The sequence below is a fragment of the Triturus cristatus genome, chromosome 5_1 (genome assembly GCF_964204655.1).
Source record: "Triturus cristatus chromosome 5_1, aTriCri1.1, whole genome shotgun sequence".
Taxonomy (NCBI): domain Eukaryota; kingdom Metazoa; phylum Chordata; class Amphibia; order Caudata; family Salamandridae; genus Triturus; species Triturus cristatus.
The window spans coordinates 256260238-256278431 of record NC_140587.1 but is presented as its reverse complement, the minus strand read 5'-3'; the positions used below and the strand labels follow the sequence as shown (position 1 = coordinate 256278431).

The 18194-nt window shown below is 48.2% G+C and overlaps 1 protein-coding gene across 1 annotated transcript in view; it reads right to left on the bottom strand.

The window, feature by feature from the left end:
- Nucleotides 1-15897, bottom strand: part of NDRG1 (N-myc downstream regulated 1) — a 177944-nt gene extending 162047 nt beyond the window's left edge. The window contains exon 1 of the mRNA XM_085604884.1: nt 15764-15897. The gene's annotated coding sequence lies outside the window, so the exon portion shown is untranslated. The remainder of the gene's footprint in view (nt 1-15763) is intronic.
- Between the last annotated feature and the right edge of the window lie 2297 nt (nt 15898-18194).

Sequence of the window (18194 nt, the reverse complement as noted above, 5' to 3'; positions counted from 1 at the left end):
AAGCTGTGCACCTGCACAGGGCCACCAAACCCCAGGGGCCACCACAAGAAATCGGATACAATACATATTCGTGGCGGCCCCTGGCAGGGATTTGGCGCATGAACGACTGAGGCGTGCTAAATCCAATGTGATGCACGCTGAATGGTTGTTCTTATACTCTTTTCCTTTCTAACCCAGTCTCGTCTTTGTGTGGGGTCGGCCTTGTTTCGGGCTCTTCTGGTAGGTCTTGTGCTTGTTTAGAACTTTTTTTCCAGGAGAATCGAGCTTGTTTTAATAGTCCAGATCTGGCACCTCCGGAGGCTCGCATGCGCGCGCATGCGCAGTGCCCGCGAGTCCTGCAGCGAAGGGGTTACAGAAGCACCACGCATCACTGGCGGCAGGAGGGGTGGCAGCACCAGTGCCCGGCGTGCAGCGAGCAGCACCAAGACCGGCCGAGGCCATGCACCGGCGCGCCTAGAGACCCTGGGCAAGAAAGGCTGCCTTGCAGAGGATAGCATGCCAGTGTGCAACCTTTGGTGCCAGCTGCGAGGTGAGCAGCCCGAGGGTCAGGGCATGGGGAGGGGGAGTGAGGAGGTCAGCGTGTGCCACTGCAGAGGGAACCCGAAGGAAGGTGAGCCATTGGACGAGGGTGTGGGGAGCCCTGGGGAGGAGGGCAGATCAGGTGTAGGAATGTATCCCAGCCCATGGGGGTGAGGAGCCGGGGGCGTGGTGAAGGTTGGGTGAGGATGTTATTGTAGATGGTGTGTGCTTTGGGTCTGGGTGGAGGTAAGCCATGTGAGGTGGCGAGCTGGAGGTATTCTGGTGGTCATGGGAAGGGAGGGCATGATGAATCGTGAAAGCACCAACTCACACAGGCTGCAATGGCAGGCCTGTAGTTACAGTTTAAGTGGACTCCCATGGATGGCATAATACATGCTTCAGCCAATGGGAGACCCCTGGTGTACCTATGCCATGGGTACCTTAGTACTATATAATAGGAACTTATAAGGGTACACCAGTAGTCAATTGTGGAGGTACCAAAGTACAGTTTAAGGGAGAAAGCACAGATGATGGGGTCTTGATAGGCAGGATCCCAGCAGACTAAATAAAAAACACACTGAAACTAGGCAAAACGTGGGGGTGACCATGAAAGCAGATCCTATTTTCCTACAAGGAACAAGATGGTATAATTAAACGCAGTGACCGGGAGGACTTCAACAGAGTCGCGTCTGAAGACAGCCTCAATGTACAAAAGTTTTGGATGGTCATACATACAGTTCGTGGGGTAGAATACAATGATTTCAAATTCTTGGAAAATATGCAGATCTGAGCATGGTCATAAACCATAAATACAACCATCTGATAAGGGGGACACAGGTAAGTCTTGACCTCGGGAGTGCTGGTTAGGCTAATGTGTATGTGTCCAGATATGCGGCATGGGGAGCGAGTGATCACTACATGTGGGGTGTATGCTGTGACCTGATTGGCTGAGTGTTCCTAACTACAGGTGGTATCTGACTTTGTGGTATTTTGGGAACGCGCGCCTTTGGCCAAACTTATTTTATCGGGGCCAATCTCCTCGGACCTGTTTTTGGTGCAACTCCCTATCCGTGAGATAGACTGGTTGCACGTTTGTCCACATATTTCTGACTCGGTATTGATTGGGAGGTCATCTTGGGTGAATTTGACAGCAATGATACAAGTTTGTTATTACATGTCCAAATAACATGACGGTCACTTATATCATATTTACCGACATTCTCATTATTATGCGTACAATTATCATAGCGTACATCAACATTGTATTTACTGGTATTGACATTGTTATGTGTGCATAGTTTATGCGTACATCGACATTGCATTTATTGGTATAGCCGTTGCTATGAATGCATATATCATGGCGTACAGTGGAATCGCATCCACCAATATGCACATCACTACGGACATTAAAGTGAAAAATATGCATGTGTCAAAATGTACAAGTACAATCATCATACAATATCCAGCTGTCACAGTACATATTCTTAAATTCAGCATACCTTCGTATTACATGGCTGCGCAAACAGTTCACACTGATCGGCAGGCCACCCACAAAAAATAACGATATGAATGGATTCACGTGTTACGCATTATGTGCATAAGTTCCCAAGAAGGCTCATACATAGGACAGTATGTGGCACTTGTGTGTATTGTAGCTTTCAATTGTGCAAATTGCACGAATATATATAGATATATATTTATATATCTATATATATATATATATCTATATATCTATATATATATTCACTTAAAAAACCATAGGTTTCACACATGTTATAGTTAGCTGGGCATTTCACTCCTGAAAAACCATTGAAATTTCCACGTTATAGTTAGTGCAGGCAACTATAACTCACGCGACCGCAATCCTCTGCTGATGACGTCAGATATTACATCACTGATGACATATGTGTTTTTCTGAAAAAAAAAATATTTGTAATATATGTATAGCTAAAAATTAATGGAAGAAGACATGGGTAAATAAGTGTCTAAATACAGTATTAGCATCAACAGAGGATTGCGGTCGCGTGAGTTATAGTTGCCTGCACTAACTATAACGTGTAAATTTCAATGGTTTTTCACAAGTGAAATGCCCAGCTAACTATAACATGTGTGAAACCTATGGTTTTTTAAGTGAATTTGCAAGGTTTTTTAAATGCTAATTCCTAACTATAACGTGTGTGAAACCTATGGTTTTTTCAGTGAATTTGTACGGTTTTTTAAATGCTAAGTTATGTATTTATTTATTTATTTATTTTTTTAAAGTTTTTTCACCGTGCGCGTACCGTGCGCGCACGGTGCGCTTTGCGCACCGCGTGCGCGCTGTGGGTGTGCGGTGCGCTTTGCGCACCGCGCGCACACGTTACGTAGTTCGCAGAATTTTTCCGTTTCTACCGTGCGCGTACGCTACGCGCACTCCGCGATTTTTCGTAAAAAAATTAAAATACAATTTTTGCCCTTGGGGGTCCTTCTGGGACCCCCTGACCAAGGCTAGGGGGTCAGGAACTGTCCAGCCTGCCCCCTTTTCACGTTATCCACCTTTGTTTTTCACCCCCTCAGACTGCGAGAGACAAAATGGTGGCCGACACTTCCTGGTTTCGACCGATTCGAATGTTTACTAAGATCTAACAACCAATCAGAATCGCGCTCGCGCACGGCAGCGTGCGCGTATGGTAAGCTTACGGTACGCGCTCGGAGCGCGCCTATAGATATATATATTGATTTAAATGCTATTTTCTCAGGAAATACTGAACAGATTTACACCAGACCTGCAAAAGGCACATCCCTGATCTGAGGACTACCTCTCTGCCAAATTTCAAGTAATTCTGTTCAGCCGTTCGGGCTGCAGCTTGGACTAAAGGTCCTATGGAAAAATGCATGGGGAAAACGCGTTTTGGGACCCCCCCTTTTTCTCAGCCCCCGCTTGACGAAACCCCCCAAGACTTTCAGGGAAGGAGCGGAGCGGAGCGCCCCACCTATTTTGAAAATTTCGCGAGGATTCGTCAATCGGCGCCAAAGTTATTCAAAATAGAATGTTGCGGATTTCCTATGGAAACACGGTCCTAACTATAACTATCTACTGGCGACCGCCAGTAGATAATAAAGAGATATATATATGGTGGTGGACTTGATGGGGCAGCGGAGGAACAAGTGAGGGGGAATTGAGGGGGAAGCAACAGGAACTGGGCAAATACAGCACACAGGAGAGAAAGTAACACCGAGCGTAGACGGGAGGGAGGGAGTTTAACGGGGGAGAAGCACATGAAAGCTTGCAACACTAGGGAGACAGCAACAAAGAGCATGGAGGAGGTGGGTCTTGTGGGGGAGAACCATACATCAGAGAGCGCTAGACAACACGTGCACTCACTCATGGAGTGCTTATGTAAAAAATTTAAAGTAGTTCTATAACAATGGATATTGGAAGGGTAGAATCCAACCAATCACAGAGATGGTAAAAATGCAATGCTTTGGGTAAGACAAATTTGAGATATGATGAGGTATTGGTGGAAGACGAGACACAGCTGTTGTGATGGTTGAAGATCTTTATTGGAGACGCCACAGTCTACATAAACACTCTCTTCGCTCCGCTCAGAGGTCCTCACCTCAGAACATTTTAAAGAGCATCCAAAGGGAAGGTTCCATTATACTACTCAAGGCGGGGAGAGTGGAAGAGAGAGAATGGAAGATACCACAACAAGCACGAGATGAACAAGCTGGGGCAAGGAAAGCCATCAAATAGGAAGCAAGCAAACATGAGTGAAATTAAAATCAATCAATGGGCAGGCAGTAAGCCCCAAAGGTATTTTGCAACCAGTCAGCCTACACTGTTTGCTGGCCTCGACTAAAAGATGAGGATCAAGTCAGGTGTTTAAGAGAATAATACTATTGAGGTAAATGGGAAATGAAAAAAATTTTGGATGGTGATATGGGTGTGAAAATCAGGTGTTACCATTAAGGACAATTAAGGCATCTTGTTTGTTAGGCAGGCGAATAGAAGTATTAAAATGGGTGACACCGAACAAATGCAGGTGAGTTGAAAGACATAAGCCTGGTTCCTTTGTTACAAAAGAAATTCTGACATGCTCAATGTATTAATTGCATCACTGTGCCTTGGAGAGGCAGGGTAAGAGCAGTGTTTAATCCCATCAAACTGTAGGAGTACACCACCTCTCACTTTTTCTGCAGGTTCACAAACCCTGGTTGTGCAGACCTATGTACTGCGCTGTAATTGGCAATTGCTGTTATAGTGCTGCACAGCCGGGTCCTGAAAATGAATGTGCTATTTATTATAAATGTCAGTGTTACTTTAGCATGGAGCTGGTCTTCAGAATACTAGCGTGGTCCCCCACATGCGCATAGGAATTACTGCGCTCTACGGTTATGTTCCTGCAGAAATAGCGTTCCCTGAGCTACATATTTCTATTTCTGTACTATTCGGTATGCAGTACTAACTGATTTAAATATTCTGTCCTGCACTAGTGCAATGTAGAGCCTGCTCTTTGTATTTTCTGAGCATTGTAAAGACTGCCACAATTCGGACAGAAATGCAGAGGGGGTGCCTATTAATGGGCGGAGTACCGTCAACCTGCCTGCTGTGAATGCATCAGGTAAACACGGATAAAATTAATATTCTGTCCTGCACTAGTGCAATGTAGAGCCTGCTCTTTGTATTTTCTGGGCAGTATAAAGACTGCCACAATTCGGACAGAAATGCAGAGGGGGTGCCTATTAATGGGCAGAGTACCGTCAACCCGCCTGCTGTGAATGCATCAGGTAAACACAGACAAATTATTAAAATGGTCATTCACCATTTTATTATATTGTCTGTCTGTGTGCCGCCGGACGCGCTAGCGTGAGTGTGCTGATGGGGGCAGGGCACATTCTGGCAGATTGCAGGATGACCTCTGCAGGTGGGTGCTCAGTGCGCTGTCAATTCAATTCAATTCATTTGTAAATCGCACAGCTAACTCCGTAGAGGTGTCCCGGCTCTGGCGACCAATCCAAAATAGATGAGGAGAAGTGAACGAATTACTTGCCCAGTTTTGAGATTGCTTCTATAAACAAATTCCGAAAGGATGCAGTGGAGACTAGGTGGCAGAGAGTTCCATAATTTAGAAGCCAAGAAAGTAAAGGAAGGACTGCCTCATTATACTAATGCTGCCTACAGCCGGCCAATCTGACATGCGCACTTCAGAGCCAGCAATCCCAGCACTGTGAAACAGCCAGGAGATTGCTGGCACAGGCCTCCAGCATCAAAATGAGCGCTGAGTGACCCCGCTCCAACCAATCAGGATTGGTTGGATTGGCACTGGGCAGGAAGTCAACCACTTTTCCTGCTCGTCAATTAGTTAGGTTTGTTTTCTCAATGCTCTTCCTGTCTTCAGGGAACACTCCCTGCGGACGTTCCTTACGTTAGTTGTGCCGTCACCATCACCTATCATTGGACAGTCAGTTCTTCTTTACCTACCGCTGGCGGTAACTGCCTTAGCTTGCTTCTTACCGAGCTATCACTGCCTCTTCGTGTCTGTGCCTTTTTGCAGGTCCCTGTGACATTCATGTCAGCCTTCTGCCTGGCCTCTCCAGTTTTAGGCTCTTATTGCCTGTTGACGTTTGCTTCTAATTGTAACGTAAGTGGTCCTATGTTTCTAGCGTCTCCCGATGTAGGTAAGTGTTTTTTTTTTAGCTGATTACACAAATTAATGGGTGCACTATTTACCGCAAATTTCGATTCAGATACTTCGAATTGGGTACTAAAACGCCACTAAGGTTATTCCCTATTTTGATGAGAGCGAACATCACATATTTGCAATTTTCTCTCACCGTTTGCACCAGGTTTTTACTTATCGGAAATCCGCGGTACAAACACTAGCAATTTGTGCCCCTCTATGTGTCTGCCTGTAGGGTACTGAGGCTTCGTATTAGCCGAAATGAAACCAGCATCTATTTGGTGTTGAATATGCGCGTCATATCAATAGGAGAAGCTCTACACCTAAAGACGGGATTGCAGAATGTCCCCTACTTGTGTTTTGTATTATTTATGCAGCAAACTTTGCAAGGACATAGTTGTTGTTAACACGAGTCCCCGTGGCATGTATGTATTAGCCGTGAGCCCCGAGATCTTTGCCTCACTAACTTCATATGTCACTAGCCGACACTGCAAAGCAGAATGAATACGTCACAGCACGTCTATCAAGAGATAATTTTCCTTTGAACGATTACACTGCACTGCGTTTTACAAATAAATACGAATAAATTGTGAAAGACAGTCTGCCTTTCACAATGTATTCAGGTGAATTCAAGCCTCTGCTTAGTCCCACTGAGTGACTCGTATTTCATCATGCACAGGTCCCCGTGAGCAACGTGGACTACGTGCTGCGCCGTGGCACGCGCGGACTGCATTTTTCACTCACATGGGAAACAGCGGAATGGGCGTGACGAGTTGGCCGAGGATAATAACCGTGATGAATCAGCTTCTCGTCATGTCCTACGACTCTCCGGCGATGCAAGATTGCACTCATAAGGAAACTTCCGCCGGACGTGGGATCTTGGCGTGTAAAGACGGCGAGTTAGTGCACTGCAGTAACTGAGCTGCATCAGGGGCGGCCTTAGGCATGTGCAAGCTGTGCACCTGCACAGGGCCACCAAACCCCAGGGGCCACCACAAGAAATCGGATACAATACATATTCGTGGCGGCCCCTGGCAGGGATTTGGCGCATGAACGACTGAGGCGTGCTAAATCCAATGTGATGCACGCTGAATGGTTGTTCTTATACTCTTTTCCTTTCTAACCCAGTCTCGTCTTTGTGTGGGGTCGGCCTTGTTTCGGGCTCTTCTGGTAGGTCTTGTGCTTGTTTAGAACTTTTTTTCCAGGAGAATCGAGCTTGTTTTAATAGTCCAGATCTGGCACCTCCGGAGGCTCGCATGCGCGCGCATGCGCAGTGCCCGCGAGTCCTGCAGCGAAGGGGTTACAGAAGCACCACGCATCACTGGCGGCAGGAGGGGTGGCAGCACCAGTGCCCGGCGTGCAGCGAGCAGCACCAAGACCGGCCGAGGCCATGCACCGGCGCGCCTAGAGACCCTGGGCAAGAAAGGCCGCCTTGCAGAGGATAGCATGCCAGTGTGCAACCTTTGGTGCCAGCTGCGAGGTGAGCAGCCCGAGGGTCAGGGCATGGGGAGGGGGAGTGAGGAGGTCAGCGTGTGCCACAGCAGAGGGAACCCGAGGGAAGGTGAGCCATTGGACGAGGGTGTGGGGAGCCCTGGGGAGGAGGGCAGATCAGGCGTAGGAATGTATCCCAGCCCGTGGGGGTGAGGAGCCGGGGGCGTGGGGAAGGTTGGGTGAGGATGTTATTGTAGATGGTGTGTGCTTTGGGTCTGGGTGGAGGTAAGCCATGTGAGGTGGCGAGCTGGAGGTATTCTGGTGGTCATGGGAAGGGAGGGCATGATGAATCGTGAAAGAGAGCCTCTCTCTCACGATTCATCTCTGAGAGGTGCGGGTCGGAGAGGTGGTCACCGTGCGCCAGGGGTAGGGAGTGGTACAGATTGGCGCTGTATGTTGAGGGAAGAGTGAGTCAGGAGTGCAGGGGCGGTGTTTACTTGTGGCTGAGGGGAGGCATGGTGACTTTTGGAGGTGTAACTTGGGAGGCACGGTCGTATTGGGGGGAAGAGGAGAGCAGGGTACGAGGTGTTAGACGTAATGTTAAGGATTCATTAAAATGATTACAATTACTTATCAACAATCATGAAAACAGAGTATGAAGCTGATACTTGTGATCTAATGAGTGGATCTGCCTGCACAAATCTTTTAAAACATCGAGTGTTCGAATGTATTTGGCATTTGGTTATGTCTGTTTATATGGTGTTGAGGCAGACATGAAATGCAAGCACCTATGGATGGACGCCTGGAATAGGATGGCAGTGCCTACCCATGTTAACTCAATCTAATGCCCTTTTGCAGATACCTTGGTAGGAGACTGGCTTCTTGATCATTTCTTTAATTACATTCCAGTGCTTGTCATGTGACTAGCAGAGAAAACTAGTTTAACTAGTCCTCAGTTTGCAATTGGTGAAGCAGCCTTCTCTGTCCATACTAGGGGCATAGTTACCATTGGTTCAGCAAGTACAGTGGTACTGAGACCCAAAACCCTCAGGGGCCCATTGAACCCTGATAATTGCTATATTTTACTTCCTGAGCAGCAGCCAAAGGGGCCATTCTCCTTGCTTATGCCACGGCCCATGGGGTCGTTGGTACGCTGTGCTAGTGATTCGTACGTCTGCTTGAAAGTTGTCTCCTGACTGGATGTTCCTTGCACATTAATTTTGCTTCAGTGAACCTCTAGTGCCTTTTTATAGCCTTAGGACTCACGGTAATTAATCCTTGTTTAATAGGTGCTCTGAAAGCGAGCAGAACTGGTTGCTGGAATATGGCACTATACAAGAAACCTTAATTAAATATATTGTATTTTGTCTTTTGACAATGTGGTAAAGTGGACGAGTCTTTGGTTACCTGTAGGCTGTCTTCAGGATCAGTTAGTGACGTACTGAGGCAGGTCTCTGTGTGCCATGATTTCAAGGTAGCTTACTCTCTTCCTGCTAAGGTCACTTCCCAAATAGATCATGAACTATTCTCCAGGCTCTTCTGTTCTCAGTGGACTGAGAAAACAGACCTTGTATGCCAAGTCACATGATCTACCCTATAGTTTTATAACACTCTTCAAATAAACCTTCCATATGTGGCTAGTCCTCATAATGTGTCATACATGTAGTGGGAAGGGTAATTACTATCAATCAGTCAGGGTTTGTAAAGCTCAGCTGCTTCACACATAAGGGTTTCGAGGCGGTGTGGGATTCATGCTGCTGGATCATGCTGCTTGTTGGTTGAACAGCGAGGTCTTGTGGTCGTTCCTGAACTGCTGGAGCGATGGTGAGTCTCTGAGGTGCAGGGGGAGGATTTTCAGGTCTTCACTGCCAGGTGGGAGAAGTAGCGGCCTCCACTGTTTTATCAGCGGCTGTATTGGGTGGCTGCTAGGGAGATGGTTCTGGAACATATTTTCCTGGTAGGTTGGTGGAAATTCACTCGTTCATTAAGGTATGCTGGTCCTTCATTGTGTAGTCTAGGGAAGACATGGCTTGGCAGTTCGGGCTGGACTGTTCCCATGAGGCACAGGGTCAAGGCTGATTTGCATATGGCCATGTCTGAACTGGGGCGGTGTGGTGAGCAAAAAAACGATGGATTTAGGCCCAGATCTCTGTACTGGGGTGAATGTATGACATTGTTCTGCATTCTGTCCATCAACTGTTGTTTTTGCAAGAAAATAAAAATGACACATCAAAATCTTTCAGCAGCCGCCACTGCTGATTGTCTTCTTTTTTTCCCTACCCACTGCTAGCCTCGCCCGCTGCATTGCAAGCAAAATGAAGAGAATTCGAGTACACAAATCTGGTTATTCGAAACGAAAGAGAAAGGTGGCTCAGCAGGCTTTCGTGGTGTCACAGGAAGGAGCAATCCTGAACTTTATCATCCAAGGGAAACCTAAAGAAGGAGAATCCTCTGGCCAGAGTACTGCTGATGCACTAGGTAAAACAGGCGCTGACGACCATAAAGAAGAACAAAAAAATGATGATATCCATGAGCAGAATGATACTCATGAGCAGACCAATGAAAATGAACAAGGTGACACTGAAATTGATACAAACATGCAGCAATTACCAACTCAGGATGAGGATTATTACAAAAGACCATCAGACAGAGAAACTGAAACATCATTCATCGGTCCATCAACATCTGGCATTCTGAAGGAGGTTCAGAGTTTCCAGACGGATGATGCTGGTATTGAAAAGGAAGCCAAAGAGCAAGACCATGTTACAGACCCGTGTTCTGAATATGATTTATGTGATTGGAGGGATCCTACTTTGTGGCCGAACTCTCTTACGGACGCGCAACGTGTTTTTCTTGTTGAAAGGAGTCCCTCCAGAGACCCAGATTCTAAAACAAAGTATCCAAGTGATGAGCACTCAAAAAGTAAACGTCGTTTTTCTGTTACCATGTTACTGGTCATCTAACGCCTTTTCTGGACGTTTTATTAAAACACCTTCCTGAGCTCCGCCCCGCCCGGACCCCCTCTTCCGGGGCCCCCTACCTGCGCTCCCTGCACAGGGCCACCATGAGCCTAGAGCCGCCCCTGCTTTCACTGGCACGAGGCTGCGCAGTGGACTCTGCTCTGAGGTACCGCGAGGCACGTGCGCTCACGGCCAAGCTCGGTGCGCAGGACTTTGCATCGGTGCGGCAGGGTTTGCATCAATCACGTGACACTGCCGTCAATGCATCTCCTCCGGGAATGGCAGTGTCTGCCCGAGCAGAGAAGGGAAACGGGTGTGGTGTTGTGGGGGTTCAGATATCAGCAACGAAGGGACTGGCACAACTTAACCCTGCCTCACGGCTACTAAATGCCCCGTATAACGGCACCTTCAGGCAGTCCTAGCGTTTGGTCTGCAAGACTTTGCATTCTGGGACCTGCAGTTCTGCACTTCTTAGTCCTGGGTTTAAAAGTCCCAGCTGGACGCTGCATGCAGGACAGGATGATTTGTAGTTCCACAGTCTATAAATACTGCCACAACGACCGACGGAAATCTGACTCAGGCGGCCGGAAACCTGACTCACGCGCCACAAAAGCGTCAAATAAAGACACCTCTGGCAGGCACTTTGGGACGAGTTACATCTGGCGTTTGCAGCATTAAGAAGTGGCACAACTACACAGTCGCTACATAATGTATTCTCAAGTACGTCCGAATCACAAATATTAGGGGGGATATCTCCGATACTGCCCGAAATACAATAAAACAAAGCAAAAATATGAGATCGCTGATAGTAAATGCTATTTTGATTTCCACGTTCGAGGAGTGAGAGCCAGGGGCGTGAAGCATGCTGGGATAGCAGGCCCGCTGACCTGCCAGTGTTGGGTGTGGTTCTGGTGACAATGGTAACAGCAGTACTTCAGTTCCCACATGATATCAGGCGTTTAAAACTGGTAATTATCCTTCATTTAATTAGCCGCCATTCACATCTACATGACACTTCCTTCCAGAAACCTGCTATTCCTGATTGACAACCCTAAGTCAGGCGGTCAGTACCGGATACCATTATCTCGACAAACATTTCCATGAAGCCAGCAACTTGCAAACACCTGGCATTTGTTACCCGAATTAAGCAGTAGATACAATAGAAAGACTCAAATAAAACAGCCACCCGGTCAGATCTCACCATCAAAGAGCAAAGCCCTTACCAAACGCCCTCCACATATCAGAACCCAATCAAATGGTTCTTTAAGATTAACCTAATGTCAAGAGGGGGGAAATCAAGAAACACACAGATATTTTAATCAACATTGTAGATGTTATAAAAACTTCAGAGGTTTGCTGGATATTGAAAAAAATCCTGAAAGGTTGAGCAGTACTAACTGAATACCAGCAGATTTCTGGAAACTTTTCCTATGGTCGTTACTGGAGCCGAAATACATTCAGAGAAGCTTGCCAACTATTACCACAACCGTGGCATGTTTTTAGGCGGCCAAACGTTTTAAGAAATGATAATAGTCCGCAACGTTCCAAATGTTGTATATCTCTAGCATCTTGCCAGACACTCACAATCGTTGCCAGAAGTGACGTAACTACTGTAAAGGTGCTGAAGAATCCCTTAATATTTGGAACCAGCCTACACCTCTCTATCTTCAGCAGAAAATGGAGCGGCAAAGCCAACAGAGCAGATTCCAGATCTGTGGCACATTCTCAACCCAACCTTGACAGCAGCGCAGTAATATGTAGCATTCAGGACATTGATGGAAGAACTATTCAGACAGGCCCTGGTGTGCAGCAACCGAACAGAACCGGACGGAACCTGTTCGAGTCTTCAACTCTTCACCCCGAGGCCTCCTGGTACCAGAAGTACGAAGGCAAACTAACCAGGAGAGGAGTTAGAAAAAGAGGTGTTTTCAGGGTCTAAAAACTTCCCAAACATTGAGAGGTGGCGGAGAGCTGGAGGGAGTGAGTTCCAAGAGCCAGAGGGAGTGAGTGCCAAGAGCCAGGGGGAGTGAGTGCCAAGAGCCAGGGGGAGTGAGTGCCAAGAGCCAGGGGGAGTGAGTGCCAAGATCCAGGGGGAGTGAGTGCCAAGAGCCAGGGGGAGTGAGATCCAAGAGCTGGCAGACCCAGAGGTCTGAAGGATCTTCAAGTGAGAGACCAAACATTCAATATGGAGGTTACAATGCTGGGACCCAGATAGAACATATGGGGTCAACAACTAAGTCACGAGGAAGAGAGGCCCGGAGCGAGAGTAGGCAGGAAGCACCAGGAAGTATCTTCAGTGGCGTGAGAATGGTGATGTATGCCGATGGCACTCAGCTAATCATCACTCTGGCGCTAGACGATGGCAGTGCGGCAGCAAACTTTAAATCCTGTTTGGTTGATCTTACGGCATGGATGCAGGCCAGCTGTCCGAAATTAAATGCAGACAAGACAGAGGTTATGGTGGCGGGGAGGCAACCCTCAATTTGGTCCTCCGCACGGTGGCCTTGCGTTTTGGGCCCATTGCCGATCCCTAAATCCAAAGTGAAATATCTCGGCATACTTTTTGATGAACAGCGATCCTTTGATAGTCAGATCAAGGCCACGGTGGGCACTTGTTTTGGGGTGCTGAGGCTGCTGCGGAAGATCCTAGGGCTCACACCATATTCAGCCCAAAAAAAAACTGTAATACAAGCACTTTTGGTGTCCAGGCTTGATTATTGCAAAATGCTCTATTTGGGGTCTCCAAAGGCAGAATGGGAATGCTTCAAAGAGTACAGAATGCAGCAGCCCAGTTGCTATTAAATATTCCAAAATGGCATACCATGAGGCCGGTCTTGCGGAACTGCACTGGCTCCCCATTCAGCACAGAGTCTCTTTCAAAGCTGTGTTATATGCATAGGATTCTGAATCGGAGGGGTACGAGTTACCCATTTCCCCTGATTCAATCCTATATTCCCTCAAGACATCCTAGATCCAGTGAAGCGGCTCTGGCAGCGATTCCTTGAGTGCGCATACTGCATCTGGGGGGCAGCTCCTTCAGATTACGGGCAGCCAAGCGGTGGAACTCCATGCCACTGAACCAGAGACTCGAACCTTCAGAGGCGAGCTTCCGTAAAGACCCTAAGACCTGGCACTCCAGGCAAAGTCAGTGGATTTAGCGGCCCCTGCCTGTTTCTGACTTTGACTTGTTATTGCTTAGCTTGGGGATACTCAATGGAGAAACCAGGCGCTGTACAAATCTCTAAATAAATAAATCCATACATACATACATACATTTGCTGCTTGAGTGGCAACCAGTGAAAGGCTGACAGGGATCTTCCTACCTCACTTCCACTTGCCTTCTCCACCACCAACCAAACTCACCACAAAGCATGGCTAATCCCTGTCTAATCCTGAGAATAGATTATTCCAAAACAACTAATCCAACCTGCATCCCCAGACAATACTACACATCACCCCAAAAGGTATACACCATGAAAATGCATGACTGGTCTGAAAAGCGCCTGATGTGGCGGCACGGTGACAAGGTCGGCTGCAAAAATAAATACAGCCACAAATAAATTAAAACCAACATAAACATTTGGATATACATCCGATGTCGTCAGGATATTACACTATGTTCGGGAATCCTAGCAAAGAATATTAGATGCCTACATTCCTGGACAAACATTTTAAATAACAGGTCAAATACAGTCAAAAGCTTGTGTATTGCCAGAGTATAAACACGTTTTTTTTAGTTTTTATTTAGCGTGAGCTTGACCGACGGCCCTTTTGCACCTTATATGAACACCAGTTTACTATGTTAGGCCTGGGGAGATTTGCCCAGGATCACAGGTTGTTGAGCCGAATAAAGGACTCGAACCAGGATATCCAGGTCTAATGTTCGCCGCTCTGGACGCTAGGCCTCATTAACCACTGTTAATTATTATTTCCAACAATGCCATGAGGGGGTGAAGGTCGTCGGGCAACTGGTCTCATTTGAGGTGATTTCTCACTGTTGATAAGTGCGAGGGAGGCAGGCCGTGCCCTATGGAGAAGTGCCTCTCCTCACCACCTCGTGACCCTAACCTGTCCACCACTTGTCATAACGGTCACGTGGTTTAGGCCTCAGTCACCCAGGAGCCTGGGGGTGCGGCAGGGATAGCTGATAGCGCTACCACGCCTCCCGGCACCGCTGGGAAGTGAAAACACCACCTCTCTCGTGCACTACAACACGTGCCTTCCCTACTGCTCGTGAGACCTGGAGAAGCACCCAGGCACCTGATGCAACCCACCACTTTCTCGTGAAACCATGGGGACTCATTGTGGTAAAAAACACACACACACACACACACAACTCTATTATTGCCCCACACCCCCGGAAACCGTTCCGAGACCCCTACCCCTCCGCCTAGGGCCCTGTTCTAATCGTAAACGCTCAAGTCTGCCCCGCCCCCCCCTTTAAAACAACGGGATACCGGTTGTGGACACAATGGTCCCCCATTACCTCTCCCATGAACTCGCTGTGACCCCACCTGCCCCAAGACACTACCATTAAAATGAAGCGACACTGACTCCCTGCCTACTGCCACCCGCTGGAGTTAGTAGTGATCCGAGCAACATAACCATGTCAATGCAAATGGTGCGTGACACCCACCAGCCCTCCAACGTCAGCCTGATAGTGAACTCGTAGTGACCAGAACTTCGGGACATGCAGGCCCTGTTGTGAGAATGCACAGGGCACCCTTAGGGTGAGAAGCGGCGCAGTGACAAGTCACAAATGTGATACCACACCGGCCACGACCCAGATCTCAAACTCAGGGAAGATGCTGTGGACGGTGCAACATGTTCTGTGACACCGGGGCCCAGAGACCAGGCTGACGGCTGATTATCACTGGCCTTTACCCGCCCGCCCTGCAGACAAGGGACCCTTTAACTTGCACCGGGGTCAAGGACATCCTTGCTACTTCATTAGTTACACCCTATCGGTGGTCCCAGGACCCCTGCAGACACAATTAACAAGGGTTACTGGCAGGTTTTCCCTAACTGAACTTACACCCGAAGAGAGGTCCGGAATGGCATTTACAGATTAAGCCACGAGTTTTAAGCTTCCACTAAGCTGCGAACTTCCCTTTCCTCGCGCGGACCTCCCGAACTCCTCCCTAACAAGCCCATCGCACGCCCTCCGCTCTTTCCAGCTCGCGCTCTCACCTCTCCGACTGGTACTGTGGAAACTGCCCTGCTGTGTGACTCTGGAGTCCACTGTCCCAGGACGACTGTATTTACGTGCCGCGCCGCTGCCCCGTGTGATTTATACAGGCTCGTGGGGTTGGGCTCGCACCGCCCTCCCTTTCCCCTGTGCCGCGCCTCTGGACGCACTGTTGCGCAAGAGAGAAGGGCCGCGGCGGGGTTACTGCCTCGGGGGCCTGAGGGCGGGGGCTTCCTAGAGGTAGGGAGGCGAGGGTCTGCTCCGGGGGTGTGGATTCACCTATGGGAAAGAAGGGGGTCTGCCGCAGGGGGATATGGACCTACTTTTATTATATATTTTTTTATTTATGTTAATTATTTTAGAAAGGCAGGGTCTGATACGGAGGGGCGGAGATCGGCAGCAAGAGGCAGATAACTACCTAAGGAAAGCAGGGGACTGCTCAAGGGGGCGGAATTCTACCACAGGGAGGTTGGAGTCTCCCTAAGGGAGGCAGGGGTCTGGTACAGGCAGGTGGGACTCTTCCATAAGGAGACTGGGTTCTACCCAAGGGTAACAGGGGGCGGCTACAGGCGGCCTGGGTATACCTTAGGGATGCAGGGGGGCAGGAATCAATCACAAGGTGGCAGAGATCTACATAAGGAAAGCAGGGGTTTGCTGTAGGGAAGTGGGGATTTATTTTAGCATTTCTTTTACCTTAAGGGAAGCATGGCCCTGCTATGGGGGTGGGGGGCGGGTGGGTAGGGGTTCTACCAAAAGGTGGCGGTACCTGCTCCGTGGAGGCCGGGACAGGATCTACCGTGCAGAGATAGGGGTCTCCCAAAGGGATGGATGGATCCACCGCCAGGGTGACCAACTGGCATTGGTGCAAACTCAGGACGGTGAGTGTAAAAATTCAGGACAAAGGGTCAAAATTCAGGACACAAATTTAGGACAGGAGGTCAAAATTCAGGACAATAGGTAAGCTTTACAGACACATCAGAGGAGGTCGCGCAATAGTATATGAGTAAGCCCAGCCATATCCAAACATATTCAACCATTTGCAAACCTATCCATCATGTATCCTACCATCTATCATTTCACTCATCCATCCCTTCATCCATCCTTTTACTCATCTATCCATTATCCATCCATCCACCCTTTCACCCTATCCATCTGTACACTCATCCATCCATTCTTCTACCCATCCATCCATTCACTCATCCATCCAACCATTTACCCTTTTACCCATCCAGCCATACTTTCACTTACTCATCCATCCATCCACCCAGTCACTCATCCTTCCACCCATCCCCCCTTTCAGTCTTCCAACCATCCTCCCTTTCTCTCTCCATCGACCCTTTCACTTAGCCATCCTTCCTTCCATCCACCCACCCATCCATCTACTCATCCACTCATGAATCCATCCATTGACCCTATCACTCATCCATCCTTTCTCTCATCCATTTATCCTTTCACTCCTCCACTCATCTATTCATCCTTTTGTCCATCTACCCACCCTTTCACTCACTCATCCATCCTTACATCCACCCTTTCACTCATCCGTCCATCCATTCACTCTTGCACTTATCAATTCATCAATTCATCCATCATTTCACTCATCCATCCACCCACTCACTCATCATCCACCTTTTCACTCATCCATCCTTTCACTCATCCATCCACCCTTTTACCCATCCAGCTACCCTTCCACCCATACATCCAGCTATTTACCTTTAATCTCAACCATCCTTCCACTCACTCATCAATCCATCCATCCTCTCTCATTATCCATCTATTCAATATTTCATTCATCCATTCACCCGTACACTAATTCATCCAGCCATCCACCCATCCTTTCACTTACTCACTCACCCACCTTTTCATATTAAATTTGAGTTGAGCCTTTTTGAGAAGAGGCCCATCAAGAACTTCACCCTCGCTGCAGGAGCCATTCCAGGGCTGGGACAGAAGCCACCCAGGGCGGAGACAGGATCCACCACAGGGGACACAGGATCCACCACAGGGGGCACAGGATCCACCACAGGCGGGGAGGACAGGAGCCCCAACATGGAGGGAGAGGAGCCCCCACATGGGGGGACAGGAGCCATCACTGGGGGAGGGGGGCAGGAGCCATCACAGGAGGGGGAACAGGATCCACCAGGGTTGGCACAGGGGTGGGCATGCAGTATTCTAGTATCGTCTTGGTCTCTCCCAGGGTGGGGTAGGGCTCCTCACCCCTCCTGGACAAGACAACGAGAAGACAGGCTCTCTTTTCAAAATGTTAGTTTTGCCATCCCCCACTGTGATGTACAGTACTTAAAGGAGATGCTCCAAGAGAACTGATTGTCCTCCATACTTTGTTAATCAGTGTGCAATTTCTTTATTTTATTACATTATAGACTGCATGTTTGAAGAACCGAGGTTTGCTTACAATTTAGTGACAGTAATTAAGCT